Source organism: Silene latifolia, chromosome 11, assembly GCF_048544455.1.
Source record: "Silene latifolia isolate original U9 population chromosome 11, ASM4854445v1, whole genome shotgun sequence".
NCBI lineage: Eukaryota > Viridiplantae > Streptophyta > Magnoliopsida > Caryophyllales > Caryophyllaceae > Silene > Silene latifolia.
The window spans coordinates 80,907,248-80,925,436 of record NC_133536.1 but is presented as its reverse complement, the minus strand read 5'-3'; the positions used below and the strand labels follow the sequence as shown (position 1 = coordinate 80,925,436).

At 39.4% G+C, this 18,189-nt stretch overlaps 1 non-coding gene across 1 annotated transcript; it reads left to right on the top strand.

Annotated features, from left to right (window-relative positions):
* Positions 1 to 2,962: 2,962 nt before the first annotated feature.
* LOC141616494 (small nucleolar RNA R71) lies at positions 2,963 to 3,069 on the top strand. Its single transcript, XR_012530839.1, has one exon. It is a non-coding gene; the product is annotated as a small nucleolar RNA R71 (small nucleolar RNA).
* Positions 3,070 to 18,189: the final 15,120 nt, after the last annotated feature.

Sequence of the window (18,189 nt, the reverse complement as noted above, 5' to 3'; positions counted from 1 at the left end):
ATTTGGTTGAGGAAATCTTATTTTGGTGATGGAGAGGATGAGGGTTTTGAGTTTTGGGGTTTATGGGTAGTGTTTTGAATGAAGGAATGAAGAAATGAATGTGGGAGGAGGTTTATAAAAGACCCGAAAAATTTGAATTGCAGGGGGAAGACGGGCGTCTTTCCGTCGGGACGCTCGGATTCTGCCTGTTTTGGTCTCAGGAATCTCGCCTAAAGACGGGCGTCTTTCAGCAAAGACGCTCGGATTTGTCAGCTGCGGGACGGGCGTCTTTCGCTGAAGACGGGCGGATTTCTTTCCAGTGAATTTTCTTGTTTTTCTCAGCCAAAAACACGGGCGTCTTTTCTTCCAGGACGGGCGTCTTTCTGGAGACGGGCGGATTCTCGTGCAGGACGCTCGGATTTATCAACAGTCCCAAAATTTCAAAAATTCAGCTCAGAAGGACGGGCGGATTCTGACCAATAAGCCCGGATTGCCTAAAGACGGGCGGATTCCCACAAAGACGCTCGGATTCTGCCCCTTTTACCCGGATTCAGTTCCATCCGTGTACTTGCATATCCCGTGTCATTTTTCATCTTCAAATCCCGTGTTCTTCATTGTGGGGGCACTACTAAGGCATGAATAGCCTAGGCAATTGCTATCCCCACACTAAGCTAAAGCACTACACATCAATTGAATCATTAGTCCCTCCCTCACTTCTCTCAAAAATGATAATTATTTTGATCAAAGTATAAAAATCCAAAAATGACAAAAATGCAATGTAAGAATTAAAATGCGAGTTAGGGAGTTAGAAATATTTACAAATGGTGGTTTAGGGAGGACTCCACCAAACTCTCATCCTTAGTGAGATGTCATGGGGGCATGGCCAAGGTGTTGTTGATGTTGCTCAACACCTTGAAGAAGTAATCAAAAGCTTGTTCATTATCATGATAAAGATCTTCAATAGACCTTTGCCCTTGTTGTCGGTCTTGATCGATAGCATTACCAATATAGGGATTGAAAATCCCTTCAAACTCATCGTCCCAAAGACCACAAACTTCATCTACTTGATCACTAAAGATCTCTTGAGTTGATGGAGACAACTCTCCCACTTTTTTGTCTTGGCCAATGAGGCCATCCTCTTCATTGCTTGACTTTGGTGAGCTTTGCAAGCTCTCTTTGTCATAATTCATTTGCTCTTTGAATGGAGCATCTTCAATTTTCTTCTTCCATTGGAGTTCCGACTTCTTCCTATCATCCTTCCGGCTATAATGATCAACCATAAAACATGGTTCATGCAAACGGGGAGCTCTCATGGTCTTGTCAAGATTGAAAGTTATGCTCTCATCTCCCACTTCTAGAGTGAGCTCTCCATGCTTCACATCAATCACCGCTCCCACGGTGTGTAAGAAAGGTCTTCCTAGAATGATTGGAATGTTGGAGTCTTCTTCCATGTCAACAATGACAAAGTCCACCGGGATGAAAAATTTCCCAATCCTCACGGGAACATCTTCCCATATCCCTAATGGTGTCTTCGTCGATCTATCGGCCATTTGGAGTGTGATATTGGTGTATTTAAGCTCTCCCATCCCCAACCTTTTACTCACCGAGTACGGCATAACACTCACATTAGCCCCTAGATCACATAAGGCTTTGTTGATCGTGGTGTCGCCAATGGTACACGGTATTGAGAAGCTTCCCGGATCTTTGAGTTTTGGAGGTGAACTCCCTTGAAGTATTGCACTACTAACCTTAGTGAAGGCGATAGTCTTAAACTTCCGGATCGACTTCTTCTTTGTGAGGATGTCTTTCATGTATTTTGCATAGGCCGGCACGTGATTGATTAATTCCGTGAAAGGAATTGAGACTTCCAAATTCTTCACAATTTCCATAAATTTTCCAAGTTGGTCATCAAATTTGGGCTTGGCTTGACGACTTGGAAAAGGAAGTCTAATCACAATGGGCTCCTTCTCCTTGACCTTGTCTTCATTTTTCTTTGAAATTTCTTCTTTTGATGGTTCCCCATCCTTGGAGTTTTGCACAATTTCTTCTTTGTCACTAGCTTTCACAACATCATCCTCAACTTGCTTCTTCGGTGCTTCATACCTTGTACCACTTCTCAAGTGAATGGCACTAACCGTTTCATGTCTTGGGGGATTACTTTGAGGTGGTAATTGCCCCTTTTGTCTTTGTGAGCTTGAAGATGCTAGTTGAGTCAATTGGGTTTCCAACATTTTGGTGTGAGCTAGAATGTTGTTGATGGTGATTTCCTTTGCTTGACTATCCTTTTGCATTTGAGTGAAAAATTCTTGTTTAATTTTGCATTTGGAGGACCGCTTTTTGAACATCAAAACCTTGGTCATTTTGTTGATTGTATGGAGATTGATTTTGGTAACCTTGGTTTTGGTTGTAAAAGGGTCTTTGATTTTGGTTTCTCATGGGACGTGGGGTGTATGTTGTTTGAGGGTTTTGAACATTTTGGCTTTTGTATGAGAGATTTGGATGGAATTTGGTGTTTTCATTGTAATAGTTGGAATAAGGGGTACCACTCTTGTATGCTTGGAAAGCATTCACTTGTTCATTTGTTCCCCTACATTCACTTTGGTCATGTCCCAAAGTTCCACAATTCTCACATATCCCACTTGGGATTGATGAAGATGCCGTCATGGCATTAACATGATGCTTTGGTGATTTTGAGGCTTCTTCTAGTTTAGCCATAGCTTTTTCGAACTTCAAATTGATGGTATCAATGTGAGCACTAAGTTGAGCACCCAATTGAGTAACGGAGTCCACTTCATGCTTTCCTCCTCTAGTAGCCTTGCGAGGTCTACTATATTGTGAGTTATGGACCGCCATTTCCTCAATTTTGTTCCAAGTTTGATTGTCATCAACTTCGGTGAATATTCTATTTGATCCCATGTTGAGAATGTTCCTTGAATCTTCATATAGACCGTTCCAAAATTGTTGTACCAAGAACCACTCGCTAAGTCCATGGTGAGGACATGAGCGACAAATTCCTTTGAATCGCTCCCAAGCTTCATACAAAGATTCTTCATCCCTTTGCTTAAAACCCGTAATTTGAGCTCTTAGCATGTTAGTCTTTTCCGGTGGATAGAACTTTTTGTAGAAAGCTAGAGCCAATTTCTTCCAAGAATCAATTCCGAGAGTAGCCTTATCAAGGCTTTTCAACCATTGTTTCGCGGTGCCAATTAGAGAAAAAGGAAATAAGACCCATCAAATTTGGTCTTGAGTTACACCGGTTTGAGAAATCGCATCACAATAATCGCAAAAAGCCTCCATATGAGAATGAGGGTCTTCACTAGGCATCCCCCCAAATTGGCTTCTTTCGACTAATTAGATAAATGCGGATTTGGCAATAAAATTTCCGGTTAGATGTTGTGGTGTGGGAGTACCATTGGGTAGGTTCTCCTCGGTGGGTACGGAATGTGATGAAAACTTAGGCATTGTGGGTTGATTTTGTGTTGGATTTTGTGTTGGGTTCTCCTCACCTTCTCTTGCAAAAGGGTTGATGAACTCAATAGTATTTGGTTGAATAACCTCACTAACACCTCTCAAAGTTCTCCTAGTAAGTCTTCTATTGGTTGTCAAAGTTCTTTCAATTTCACGATCAAAGGGTAACAAGTCACCTTGTGACCTTCTAGACATGCAAAATATCAAACAACTCGAAAACAATTAGAACAAACCTTGAGGAGTTTTACTTCCCCAAGGCAAAGAAAGACACAACTAATAACAATATAAGAAAATCTAAATCAAGTTAACACCGTCCCCGGCAACGGCGCCATTTTTGGTCGGGACGATAAATCTTTTCGGTTACTTGTCGTTAGGAGTACCTAGACCAAAACACAATTTATAACTTCACAACCAACTCTACAATTAGTAAAGAGGCAAGTAAAGGTCGGATCCCAAGGGACGGGAATTGAGATGAGATTTCTATTGCAACTAGTGGTGTCTTAGGGGTGTCACAATTGGGGTTTGAATAGAAGATCACTAAACTAAATAGCTGAAAGAAATGTAGAATCATATACATTATAACATACTCTTATATGTCTAATAATTTGTCATAAAATTAATAACGGAACTTATGCATGCAAACAATAAAATGAATAGAGGAGAAATTATGTCCTTACATATTTAATTTCGGATATTTGGGCACAAAAGAGATCACCTTTCTCTTTTGTTCTTGAGCTTATTCCAATGGAAGAATGAAGATCTAAATGTAAGATCTCTCCCTATGCTTTATACCCAAGGCTCCTCTTAATTAAATCAATATTATAAATACTAGTTATAATATTAATTATAGTAGAAAATTGAACCAAAAATATTTATAAACACTTAAGTATTTTCGGTTTTGATGAGAGATAAAGAGAGGATTTTATTTCTCTAGAAAACTTATATTTTGGATGAGTTGAATGAATGAATATAATCTAAAACATTTTAGAGTATTATTAGGTAAAATTATAAGAAAAACAATGATGAATTGTTCTTCTCCAAAACCGTGTAAGAGAGGACATAAAGGGAGCCAATGCATGAAGAAATTGTTCTTCACAAGGAACAATAGGTATGCAAGGCTAGGGTTGCCTTTAATCATTGTGTTTTCCCACTAATTATAAACAACATATAATTAGCTTAAGTCCCTCTATTTTTCGGCCCATTTGGTAATATGGAATCCATATTATTTTTGTCAATTGTCTATATGTTACATGTCATATGTCACATATATTTGTTATGTATTTTTAACATATTAAAAATCAACGTATTAATAAAAATACGTCACATACAAAAATCGACTTAGTAATTTCATAATTACTTGTGCCAAAAATTTTACCAATTATAAATTACAACATATTGTATTTATAACAATTCATTCAAATTTAATTGTTACATTAAACAATTTATTTCATCCGAGTAATTATACAATTTAATTACTCATACCGTATCTTATTTAATCACATTTCAATATGATACGTAAATTTTACTTCCAAAATCGTCCGTCAATTTTCAAGTAATTTAATTAACTCGTAACATTATACGATTAATTAAATAATCAATTAAGAGGGTTGCCCTTTAGGTATGACCTAGGGGTCAATCGATCACCACCGTCACACACGACAAAAGAATGTCAAACTCTAGTAAGCCAATCATTACCGATATATGTTGACCATTGACAAGAACAAAATTACTTCCCAATTGTATTCATTTTAATGAGACTTAAACATGTGATCATCATGATCAACAGTCGTGATCGCATTATTGTCGGAGGACACATATTCCAACAATCTCCCACTTGTCCTCGACAAGTGTGCGTCACCAATTCTCTTGTCCTATTACTATCTCCCACTCAATGCAAGGTGTCTTTCAGGTCGTACTTGCAAGTGATCATATTGTGGGTTAATATCCGTATACTACCCCTTAAATTGCAGGACTATAACGTAAATTTATACATGCGAATATCGTCATAAAACATAAAAACAATAGAAACGATAAGGAACAAGAAATAACCTCGGGTCCTTTAAATTGCGGCGTAAAGAACAGAAATCAAAGCAGATTTCCTCCTAATCGTTACACCCAAGACTTTGTCCGAGATATGCCCTTGTGCTAGAACAGTGTTCTCCGATTGCCTTGCAATATAGGGAGAACTGATGTGAGTTTTGCTTGAGATGTGAGATCTCGGTTTCTACAGAGAAAAATGCTCTCTCGAAACCCTAATTTTCGCAATAATGAATTCCCTTAGACAAGAGGAGAAAGCTCTCCTTTTGTCTTGGATGGCTCTCGGCCAAACCGAGTGAGAGAAGCCCGTATGGGCTTTTCATTTTCTCTTCACTTAAACTCGCGGTCTGGTCCATCACTCGCTAAGTGTATATGACGGGTTTATATTATAAACTGTTATCGGTTATCGGAAATTAAGGCATCAGCTAATAATACGGGTTAGCTGAATTATTAATACGTGTCCGACAAAACAAAGATTGTATAATTATTTTTAATATACATTTAATTAAATATAAATCACGTATATTTAATTTTACGAATTAATCAAGTTAATTCGCTTTAGCCCATGATATTTAATCCGTATTAAATATAATATCTCAACATCACATATTTGACTAATTACTAGTCAAATAACTCGGACTAACTGGTTAGTCAATTTTGGCATCTATATGACAGTATTTTCATACCGTCACATCTCTCGAACGTATCCTATAGGTGTGACTTTTAGGGACCAGTTGATCACCGCCATCTGTATGACAATAACGTCAAACTTATCTAGCAAGCCAACCGTTATTGATAAACGTGGATCAACTGATAATAATACCAAAGTATGCCCTTTGATCCTTTTAGAGGTTTATGAGTCCTTGCACTAATTGTTAAGGACACCAACCCCAACAAGCTCCCACTTGTCCGTACAAGTGTATGTGCAATGACGTTATCCGCACTAACCGGAGGACACAAGCTCCAACAAACTCCCACTTGTCCGAACAAGTGTAGGTGCGATAACCGATTCTCATATTCATTTAAAATCTCTCCCACTCAATGTAAAACAATTTGCTGATCCGGATCCACAAAGGTCGTATTTTACAATCGATCTGTATCTAGAGTGGTTTCCCCGACTAGAGAGTAACTTAACCGATAAAACGAATCCGTATCCGAGCATGGCCATGCATTTCGATTCTGACTCCTCGAGTGGCCCTGAGAAATATCGAGTACCCGATAAAGGCTGAATATTTCCTTCAACTCGACTCCTTCCGATCTAAGCACACGCATGAAATGACCCGAAAAAAAATCTACTTGGCCCCCTGTTACGGATGACCGTGAGAAAGAAACCAAAGTCACCCAAAATCTGCCGTAGTCTCAAGAGACAATCGATAGTCAAAAGAATCGACTCTTAGGATCACCATGGAAGTCCTATCCACGACCCGGCAACGAATGTTATAAAACATTTAGGACTCCACGTCGATGTCACAATTGTGTCCTACGAAATATCCGTATAAATCGCCTCCGTGATTGGTCAGTCAACCTGTTGACTTATGGCTCGTTGAACCCACCATCAACCAACGTCACGAAATAATTGCCGAGTTATCACTCATGTGGGCAATTAAGGACTAACAAGATATGATGTTTGTTCAGTTCACTTTGTGGTGTTCAAAATTGTCGTACAATTCCACATGAAAAACAAAATATATATATATATAAAATATCAAAACGATGATGTCGTATAGAGTACAAAAGAGAATGAATCGAATCCATAAAAGAGTACTACAACTCAAGAACACGTTTGATTCCCATGGAATTTACGTGCCCTTCATGCTTATCTTGTCGTAATGCTTTAGTGAGAGGATCTCACATATGTTATTATCGCAGTAGCAATCTTTTCTATCACTACTTCCTTTTGCTCCACGTAATCCCGGATTAGATGAGCTTTCCGTTGTACATGTCTAGACTTGTTACTAGACTTTGGCTCCTTAGCTTGGAAGATGGCACCACTATTGTCGCAATAGATGGTGATCGGGTCATTCGAACTAGGCACTACAGATAGTCCATGTAAGAATTGACGCATCCATATCGCTTCCTTTGTTGCTTCGACGCGGCATAGTACTCGGACTCGGTCGTAGAATCTGTAGAATGTTTGTTTCGAACTCTTCCAAATGATCGCAGCGCCATTAAGAGTAAAAACGAATCCAGACCGAGATTTCGAGTCATCTCGATCCGTTTGGAAGCTAGCATCTGCAGAATCCGGTTGCGCATAGCTTTTGAGAGCCTCCATAAGTCAATGCCCAATCTTTAGTCCTCCGGAGGTACTTAAGAATGTTCTTGACAGCCAACCAATGTGGTTCACCTGGTTGCTGTTGGAATCGACTTGTCATACTCAATGCATATGCCACGTCCGGACGTGTGCATATCATGGCATACATGATTGATCCTATTGCCGAAGCATAAGGAATCCGTGTCATGCGCTCTTTCTCTTCCGGTGTCTCTGTGCCCGAGACTTGCTCAAATGCACCCCCAGGGACATGGGAAGGAACCCCTTCTTGGAGTTAGTCATGCTGAATCTCTCTAGGACTTTGTCTATGTAAGACTCTGATCGAGAGATAACATCCGTCGTGATCTATCTCGATAGATACGGATGCCTAGAATTCTTTGTGCCTCTCCCAGATCTTTCATCTGGAAATGGTTTTTCAACCATACTTTCACCGAAGTTAAGAGAGGTATGTCATTCCCAATCAGGAGTATGTCGTCAACATACAATATTAGGAAGACAATCTTGCTCCCACTCGACTTGATATATAGACATGGTTCCTCGACAGATCGAGTAAATCCATTTTCTTTTATCACTTGGTCGAAGCGATGATTCCAACTCCTTGATGCTTGCTTAAGTCCATAAATGGAACGCTTAAGCTTGCACACTTTCTTAGGATGTACTGGATCGATGAAACCTTCGGGTTGTACCATGTACAACTCTTCCTCCAAAAAGCCGTTTAAGAAGGCGGTTTTCACATCCATTTGCCAAATTTCATAGTCATGAAAAGCGGCGATCGCTAAGATAATCCGAATGGAACGCAGCATAACTACGGGTGCAAAAATCTCATCGTAGTGCAAACCTGGCACTTGGGTGAAACCTTTAGCAACTAGTCGTGCTTTGTAGATATCTTGTTGACCTTTCACAGAATGCTTTATCTTGTAAAGCCATTTGCATTGAAGGGGACGAACCTTAGCAGGTAAGTCAACAAGATCCCACACGTTGTTCTCATACATGGAGTCCATCTCGGATTGCATGGCCTCAAGCCATAGCTTTGAGTCAGAACTGGTCATGGCACCTTTATAGGTTGCGGGTTCACTACTCGTTAAGAGTAGAACGTCATCTATGTCATGTTCCTCGACCATACCGATGTATCTGTCCGGAGGAATAGAGACTCTTCCCGACCTCCTAGGTTCCTCAGGAATATTGACCGCAGCCGGGGTTGTAGGAATTGGTTCCTCCAATAGTTGCTCGGTATTTGGTTCTGGAATCTCCGACAGGTCGAAGGTTCTATCACTCTTTGCATTCTCGAGAAATTCCTTCTCTAAGAATGTCGCACTAGCCGCAACAAAAACGCGTTGTTCGGTTGGCGAATAGAAGTAATGACCACGTGTTCCTTTAGGATAACCTATAAAGTATGTCTTGACCGATCGCGGGCCGAGCTTATCTTCGTGTCTCCACTTGACATAAGCCTCGCAGCCCCAAACCCGTATAAAGGACAAGTTAGGGACCGTTCCCTTCCATAGTTCATATGGAGTCTTGTCAACACTTTAGACGGACTTCGGTTAAGTATTAGAGCGGCTGACATAAGAGCATAACCCCACAATGAATCAAGTAAAACCGTGTGACTCATCATGGATCGAACCATATCAAGTAGTGTTCGATTTCTCCGTTCGACACACCGTTCAACCGAGGTGTTCCAGGTGGAGTTAATCGTAGGGCAATCCCACAATCCTTCAGTGTTGATCAAACTCGTGAGAAAGATACTCGCCACCACGATCCGAACGCAGTGTTATTATCTTTCTACCCAACAGGTTCTGTACCCTATTTTGGTATTCCTTGAATTTCTCAAAGGATTCACTTTTGTGCTTCATTGAGTAGACATAGCCATATCTACTCAAATCGTCCGTGAAAGTGATGAAATATCTATAGCCTTCTCGTGCGGTGATTGACATAGGACCACATACATCCGTGTGTATGAGCCCTAATAGGTCGCAGCCGCGCATTCCAACACCTTTGAAGGAAATCCGAGTCATCTTACCGATGAGACATGATTCACACGTGCCAAATGATTGAAAATCAAAGGCCGAGATAGCTCCATGTTTGATGAGCTGTTTTACGCGTTTCTCATTAATGTGTCCCATACGGCAGTGCCATAGATACGTTTGATCTTTGTCACCAACCTTTAACTTTTTATTCATTACGTGTAATATTTCCGAGGTCCGATCTAAAACATAAATTCCGTTCATGGAAACCGCCTTGTCAGAATCATATCGTGTAATGAGAAAATGCAAGAATTATTCTCTATTACAAATGAAAAACCAAGTTTATCAAGCGCAGAAACTGAAATAATGTTTTTGGAAAGACTAGGTACATAATAGCAGTCATATAATGACAACTCAAATCCGCTTGGAAGTCGGATCACATATGTCCCCTTGGAGATGGCAGCTACTCGTGCTCCATTCCCGACACGCAGTCCACCTCACCCTTTACGAGGGGTTCGATGTTTCGGAGCCCCCGCACATGATTACACAGATGAGAACCACAACCAGGATCAAGTACCCAAGTTCCGTAACTTGCGTGGTTAATCTCAATCATATGAATAAAAGTAGAAGAGAGAGAAGACATACCAACAGGTTTAACACGACCCGCCTTTTTAAGTCCTCATGATAAACAGGACATGTGCGTCTCCAATGCCCAGTCATGTGGCAATGGTGGCATTCCATGTTTTCACTCTTGCTCTTTGTCATGCCTGATGAGTTGCTCGCCTCACCAGGACCACTCTTACCTGAACCCGACTTCTTGAACTTCGCCTTACCTACTGTTAGGTTTGCCGGAGCTTTGCCCTTACCTTTCCCTTTGTTTGACACAACGAGGACATCCTGTTTCGAACTCCCACCGCACTTCATGTCCTTCTCGGTCTGTACGAGGAGGGAGTGCAGTTCATGGGGAGTTTTCTTCAAATCATTCATATAGTAATTCGCTCCAAATTGCGAATAACCATCGTGGAGTGAATGAAGAATACGGTCGATAACAATATTCTCGCTGATGTTACGCTTAAAGGTCTCCGTTTCTCGACATTCTCAATCATGCTGAGAATGTGTGGGCTAACGGGTTGGCCCTTCGGAGTCTTGCATCAAAGAAGCGAGTGGTATGCTCATAGGTCACGATTCTCGGTGCTTTCGAGAATTCCTTAGTGAGCGTGGTGAAAATCTTGTTTGCACCTTGGGCTATGAAGCGTTTCTGCAAATTGGGTTCCATTGCAAAAATGAGCACGTTTTTAATCGCACCCGCTTCCATGACGAAATCGTTATAAGTAGCGATCTCGTTAGCTCCAGCCGTGGGAACTGGGTGTGGCGGCATGGGCTCAAGTAGATATTTGAGCTTTCCGTCGCAGCGGCAGATTCCGTAATCTTTGCCTCCCGATCCGCGGTTGGATCCATCATTCTTCGATCGAGTAGACCGATTCATCCGATTCATGAAGATCCTAAGCCAGGACTCACGGTCCAATGTGGCACTTGGCATTGGGTTATCACTTGAACCAGCCATTTGTTGTTTAGCGATTTAAAACGTGATCTACACCGAAAAAGAAAGAAAAACAAAACGAAATAAGCAACTCATCGAGGTGATTTAAGTCTATTTTAAAAATCATTTTAAACATGTAGACTCTTGCACTTGCATAATTGATCTCCCTCAAGAAAGATACAAGTGATCCCAAGACTCAATTTCTGTAAATTGATAAGCCAACTGTTTAGCTAATTCTTCCGGAAGAACTCTTGGTCGATAGATTTCTGTAAATCCTATCTATAGTCCACCATAGTCACAGGATCGTACGAGTGACCATGGTGTTGAGATAAAATAGGTCAATCGGTTCCAACTTACCCGACGTAGAAGGGGTCATAGTATGCCTACCGACGAAGAAGGGACTCATTGGAGTTTGACCTATAAAGACTGTTCTCAATTTTAGTTTATACGAGGAAGATCCCATCAACTAAGTTTTAATTCATTTTAAGTGAACGAATAACTAGCGTCTGTCGTGAACGAATTAATTTAGATGATGGCTTTTAACGTGTGACATGAGAATGTCAATGAAAACTAACTCGTGACCTCTATATGTGTCAGTTTTCATGCAATAATTAGGTGGTTTGGTTTTTAGGCGGAAAATGATGCATATTATCGTAACGATAAATAAATAAAGGAATGCAATACGTAAATAAAAAAAATTTCCTAGTGTGGCCTATCCTAGAAAAAAGAACATAATACAACTTTGGAATCCACCGTTGGACCCGAAAAGCTTGTCTTGATGTTCCATCTTGATCCAAGTAGCGGGAGTGAGCATCCGGTCTCCATCTTTGGTCTTCTCAAAAATTACAATTAAAATTACAAATATAAACCTATTTACATTCTAATTAAAACTGTAATTACAAGTGAAAAATCCAAAACGGAGATACGAGATCTCAAAATACAACCAAGACCGTGTTCCATCATTACGGTAACACGTTCTACTAAGGCCACACTAAGTTACAACCGCTTGTAAAATTAAATACGTAATTAAAAGGCATTCACGGCATTCATAAAATAACGATAAATAAAAATGCATCAACTAAAAACAAATTCATTCGTGACATAATTCCGTAATTATGTTAAATTTATCCAAACCACCTTTTAATGATCAAAATTCATGTGATAAAACCGCTTCTATCATTTAATTTTAATCCATTATAATCCGTCATTTTAAAGACGCTTTAAAACAACTATATGGTACGTGAGTGAACCGATTCACTATTAAGCGAGTGTACTATATCCGTATAAAGTACATATTGAAGCCAAAAGAAAATTTAAATCAAAAGAAACAAATTTTCAAAGCTGTTAAAGACGAAATCCCTCGATCCAGGGACATAAGTGCTCGATCGAGGGATGTGGGAGCTCGATCGATCAACGCAAGTTGATCGAGAGGAATGCTAATCAGGAGGTGCTCGATCGACTAAACTGGTGGTCGATCGAGTACCTATATCAAGAACACTACTCGATCGAGTACGAGGACAACTCGATCGAGCGAGGGGTTTTGAAAATGTGTCGATCGAGTACAAAGAAGGACTCGATCGAGCAAAAGGTTTTGAGATGTGGGTCGATCGAGTACAACAGGGACTCGATCGATCAAAAACAAGACAAAAACAAGACTCGATCGAGTAGAAATACGCTCGATCGAATGCAAAAGTGGTGAAAACCTCGGAAAAACCAAAACCCTCGTGAAAACTGATTTTCGAGATAAAATCAATTAAAATTTTGATCAAAACGCATCAAAACAAATTTGATAATTGATAAAACATGACATATTGTTATAATCTCTGTATAAAACAACAACATGCATAAAACCAAAACGAGAAAGATGATAAAACCGTGTAATACATGACACGGTTTCAACAAAACAAAACGAAAAAGATGAAATTGCCGTGTAATACATGACACGGTTTCAAACAAATTCTGCCGTGTATACTGGGCACGGGTTTTCAAGCACAAAAACATCGTTTCAAAAACGTTTTATGAAAAACACATAGAAAAATTTACGTGGCCTCGCTCTGATACCACTTGTGGGTTAATATCCGTATACTACCCCTTAAATTGCAGGACTATAACGTAAATTTATACATGCGAATATCGTCATAAAACATAAAAACAATAGAAACGATAAGGAACAAGAAATAACCTCGGGTCCTTTAAATTGCGGCGTAAAGAAAGAATGTAAATCAAAGCAGATTTCCTCCTAATCGTTACACCCAAGACTTTGTCCGAGATATGCCCTTGTGCTAGAACAGTGTTCTCCGATTGCCTTGCAATATAGGGAGAACTGATGTGAGTTTTGCTTGAGATGTGAGATCTCGGTTTCTACAGAGAAAAATGCTCTCTCGAAACCCTAATTTTCGCAATAATGAATTCCCTTAGACAAGAGGAGAAAGCTCTCCTTTTGTCTTGGATGGCTCTCGGCCAAACCGAGTGAGAGAAGCCCGTATGGGCTTTTCATTTTCTCTTCACTTAAACTCGCGGTCTGGTCCATCACTCGCTAAGTGTATATGACGGGTTTATATTATAAACTGTTATCGGTTATCGGAAATTAAGGCATCAGCTAATAATACGGGTTAGCTGAATTATTAATACGTGTCCGACAAAACAAAAAAGATTGTATAATTATTTTTAATATACATTTAATTAAATATAAATCACGTATATTTAATTTTACGAATTAACTGGTTAATTCGCCTTAGCCCATGATATTTAATCCGTATTAAATATAATATCTCAACATCACATATTTGACTAATTACTAGTCAAATAACTCGGACTAACTGGTTAGTCAATTTTGGCATCTATATGACAGTATTTTCATACCGTCACATCTCTCGAACGTATCCTATAGGTGTGACTTTTAGGGACCAGTTGATCACCGCCATCTGTATGACAATAACGTCAAACTTATCTAGCAAGCCAACCGTTATTGATAAACGTGGATCAACTGATAATAATACCAAAGTATGCCCTTTGATCCTTTTAGAGGTTTATTAGTCCTTGCACTAACTGTTAAGGACACCAACCCCAACACATATCGAGAGTGGTTTCCTCGATCTGGAGAATAACTGATTGACCGGATTTATCCACTCTGGATGCCATCCGAGCGTGGCCACGCATTTCCAGTTCATTACTCCTCGAGTGGCCCTGAGATATTGTTATAACCCTGACTAGGGGTGGACAATTCCTATCGCACTCATTCCCTTCGACTAGCCACAGCCATCATAACCCAAAATATGCCCATTTGACCCCATTTACGAAGGTCGTAGTAACACAAATCAAAGTTAATCTGAAACTGTGCCATCTTAGGCGAATAGTCTTTAGTCAAAAGAATCGACTCATTTGAATACTATGGCAGCTCTCGCCACGACCAGGCTATATAAATTTGCCAGAACTCTATAAGCGGTCATAAGGCCCGACAAAATGTTCCTAACAATCCGCCTATGTGATCGACTAGTCATCACACATGACTCTATGGCACTTGAACTTGCCATCAATCGCATCACACTCTAGTCACTTCGAGACGTCACCTCATATAAGTAACTATGGGCATAAACAATGTTAATCCATGTTCACTTTAACGGGGTTCAATTGTCTCCACAACCCGTTTGGATATAACAATGTACCAAGTGAGTTAATAATAACTCAAACGACAAATGTCGACATCACACTCGGGTAGTCAATATCATATTACAACCTTGTGATGTTTATCATAAGTGTAAACACTTATCGATTGCAATAGAAGTTTAACATCCCATGTGTCCACGTGTTCAAACTTCTTACACTTGCAATTTCCTTCACATTCATGTTCTCATACCATGAATTTTACCAAGCATACATCAAGGTTCTCGACCTTGGTTTTGGTTCTTTAACTTGAAAGAACTTTCTTATCGATCATCTCATAATGAACGAATTTGTGATGAATAATACAACTTGTACCGATCAAGTATTCCATCCACACACAATGCACTAGGTATATGTTTTGTAGAATCTTGTAACAATTGACAAGATTATTAGCTTAGTACTTCTCACAAGTCCTAGCTTTATTAGGAAAGATTGTTTTGAATAACCTCTTATTTAACCAAGTATCTTTCCAAAACTCCTCATTTCTCTTTCTGGGCTTGAAAGATTTGGGATTCTCATAAATCCTCATATGTGCTCGGATTTTCTACAATATGTGCAAACTCTTGACACACAATAGAACATCCGTCAATCATCGAAATCGCTCATCGGATTCTACTCGAGAATTCATGACGCTTCTATTATGGCTCACCAAGTCAATCATCATGCTCTTATGCATATGATTCATAATTGGACATGTACATGATTATTCTAATGGCGGAAACATTAGTTACTAATAATCATGAGATCAACCGTTCATAGGTTCAATGAACTACCATGACTGCTAATGGTAATCCCATTTTCATTCATACGAATAACCTACGTGTATGTTGATGTGATGTGTATCTCTTAATACTAATCCAACATCCCATGATGTAATTGGATTCATCATTGTCCATTTTCATCCCGAATTGAAAACTCAAAAGCTTCTTTATGAAAGAAGATATTAGCTCGTCATTCTTTAATGAGTAATGAGTTTTATACATTCAAGGATGATAGCTCCCACTAAATTCTATGTCTTCACATGAGAATTTCCTAACTCCCACTCAATTCTACATATTTCGAGATGACTTCTTAATCGAAATTTGTCAAGAATATAAATATAAATTGCTTTGCCAAGTTACTAGGATAAAACCATATATGTTCCCATCATATCCTTTCAAAAATGCCTATTTTGAAGTGGTCTCATCTCAACCTTACGGAAAGAGATTTTAAATCTCTAACACACTCATGTCATAATGATGTGTAGCAATGTCATTATTCAAATACAAATAATATTTAGAATAGGTCCTTCGGAATACCCTTTCGGAAGGAGGTTTAACCATTTCATAGGGAGGTTAAACAATGACATTTGCGGTTAAAACGTTGGCTATTGAAGATATCGGAATATCAATCTTTGCAACTTGATCATAACTAGTATGTTACTATGATTCATTTAGGCTCTTAAGTAAAACTCATGATTGAAACTATTGGTCAAATGATTCATAACCTTAGTCAAAAGCTTGTTAAGACTTTACATTAGTCATTATTCTTCCAAAACTTCTTTTGGTCTCCTCGTGTAGTTATCTTGAGAATAAACTCTTATGATTATTCCACTTGGTCTCTTAAGTCATTTAGAACTAACTTGAGACTATAGATCTCATCTATTTGGTATACTATGTAAATAGATATACCTTCATTCAAATCATTCTTTCTTGCGTAGATCTTCATTTACACAAGTACACAATTATATCTTGCCTTGTGTGTTGTGTCCTCATTTTTCTCCCACTCTATCTTTAGAATGAATACACTAAACATTCAAAGATAGCATATGAGACACAAATTAATGATGTTGAAGTATAAGGAGGACTACTTCATAGGTTGACTAATTGTTATAGATTTCATATGTGTACTTGGTGGTTGACATACCTTTAAGAGAGTTCATAGACTCAAAATCACTTCATTAATGATCATACACAAGCCTTAAGCATGTGGACATATAATGAAACCGGTCATTATATTTGTCTATTAGATCACTTTAAGTGAATAATTTTATGTTTCAAAACGCAAGCAATTTAAAGATGAAATTTTAGAACATAAAGGATAAATGATAAAACGTGTGACTTGGGTTGCAAACCAAGTCACTATCATCCAAAATACAAACCATTATCCAAAATACCTTTCCATGTCGAACACGGAAACTTAAAGTTCTAAAATTCAAATCATAACTTAAAATAAGACAATGAAAAACAAAGCTCCATAAAAGCTATCCTTAGCTTCTTCATGGTTTCTTATGCTTGCTTTTCTTTTCTTTTGTCTTTGCTTGGTGGCGGCCCTATTTACAATAAAAAGGGAGATACATTATCACAACTTTGCATCATAATACCATAGTTGAATTTTGAAACACAAAAGAAGGTTAGTCATTTACCTACTGGAGTGATCTTTCCAGTTTTGATATCACCAAGATATTTGGAACAATTTCTCTTCCAATGTCCCATGCCATTACAATAATGGCATTTGTCAAGAGGACCCTTCTTGACTTTGGAGGTGCTAGCTTCACAAGACTTGCTTTGGTGAATGTGGGAGCTTGCTTTTTACCCTTTCTTCCACTCTTCTTGAACTTCCCCTTACTCTTTGCGCTTATATTAAGCACATCCTTGGGAGGGTTCACATTTAACCCCATGTCCCTCTCGGCTTGCACAAGTAACTTGTGCAACTCCTCAAGAGACACATCCTTGTCTTGCATGTTGAAATTCACCCGGAATTGCACATATGCCTTAACTTTAGACAAGGAGTGTAGAATCCTATCTACGATGAGTTCTTTGGGGATTTCAACTTTTTGAATTTTCAAGGTCTCGACAAGCTCCATGAGTTTGAGCACATGAGGGCTAACCTTTTGGCCCTCTTTGAAGTCGAGATCAAAGAATGCCGCGCCGCCTCATATTGGACGATCCGCGGAGTTTGTGAAAACATGGTCACAAGTTTGGAGTAAATCTCATTAGCATTGCCCATTTTGAAGGCTCTCCTTTGGAGTTCCGCCTCCATCGCAAATATTAAGACATTTTTCATTGCGGCGGACTCCTTTTGGTAAGCCTCATAGGCTTCCCTAGTGGCCGCGGTGGACCTAGTGGTGGGCTCGGGTGGAGAGGCCTCGGTAAGGTAACGAAGCTTGTCGTCACCTTCGGCGGCTAATTTGAGTTGGGCATCCCACTCGGAGAAATTTGACCCATTCTTTTCAAGTTTACATCGATCCATGAAGGATCGGAGCCAAGATGAAGTAGCGAGTGGTGTAGCAT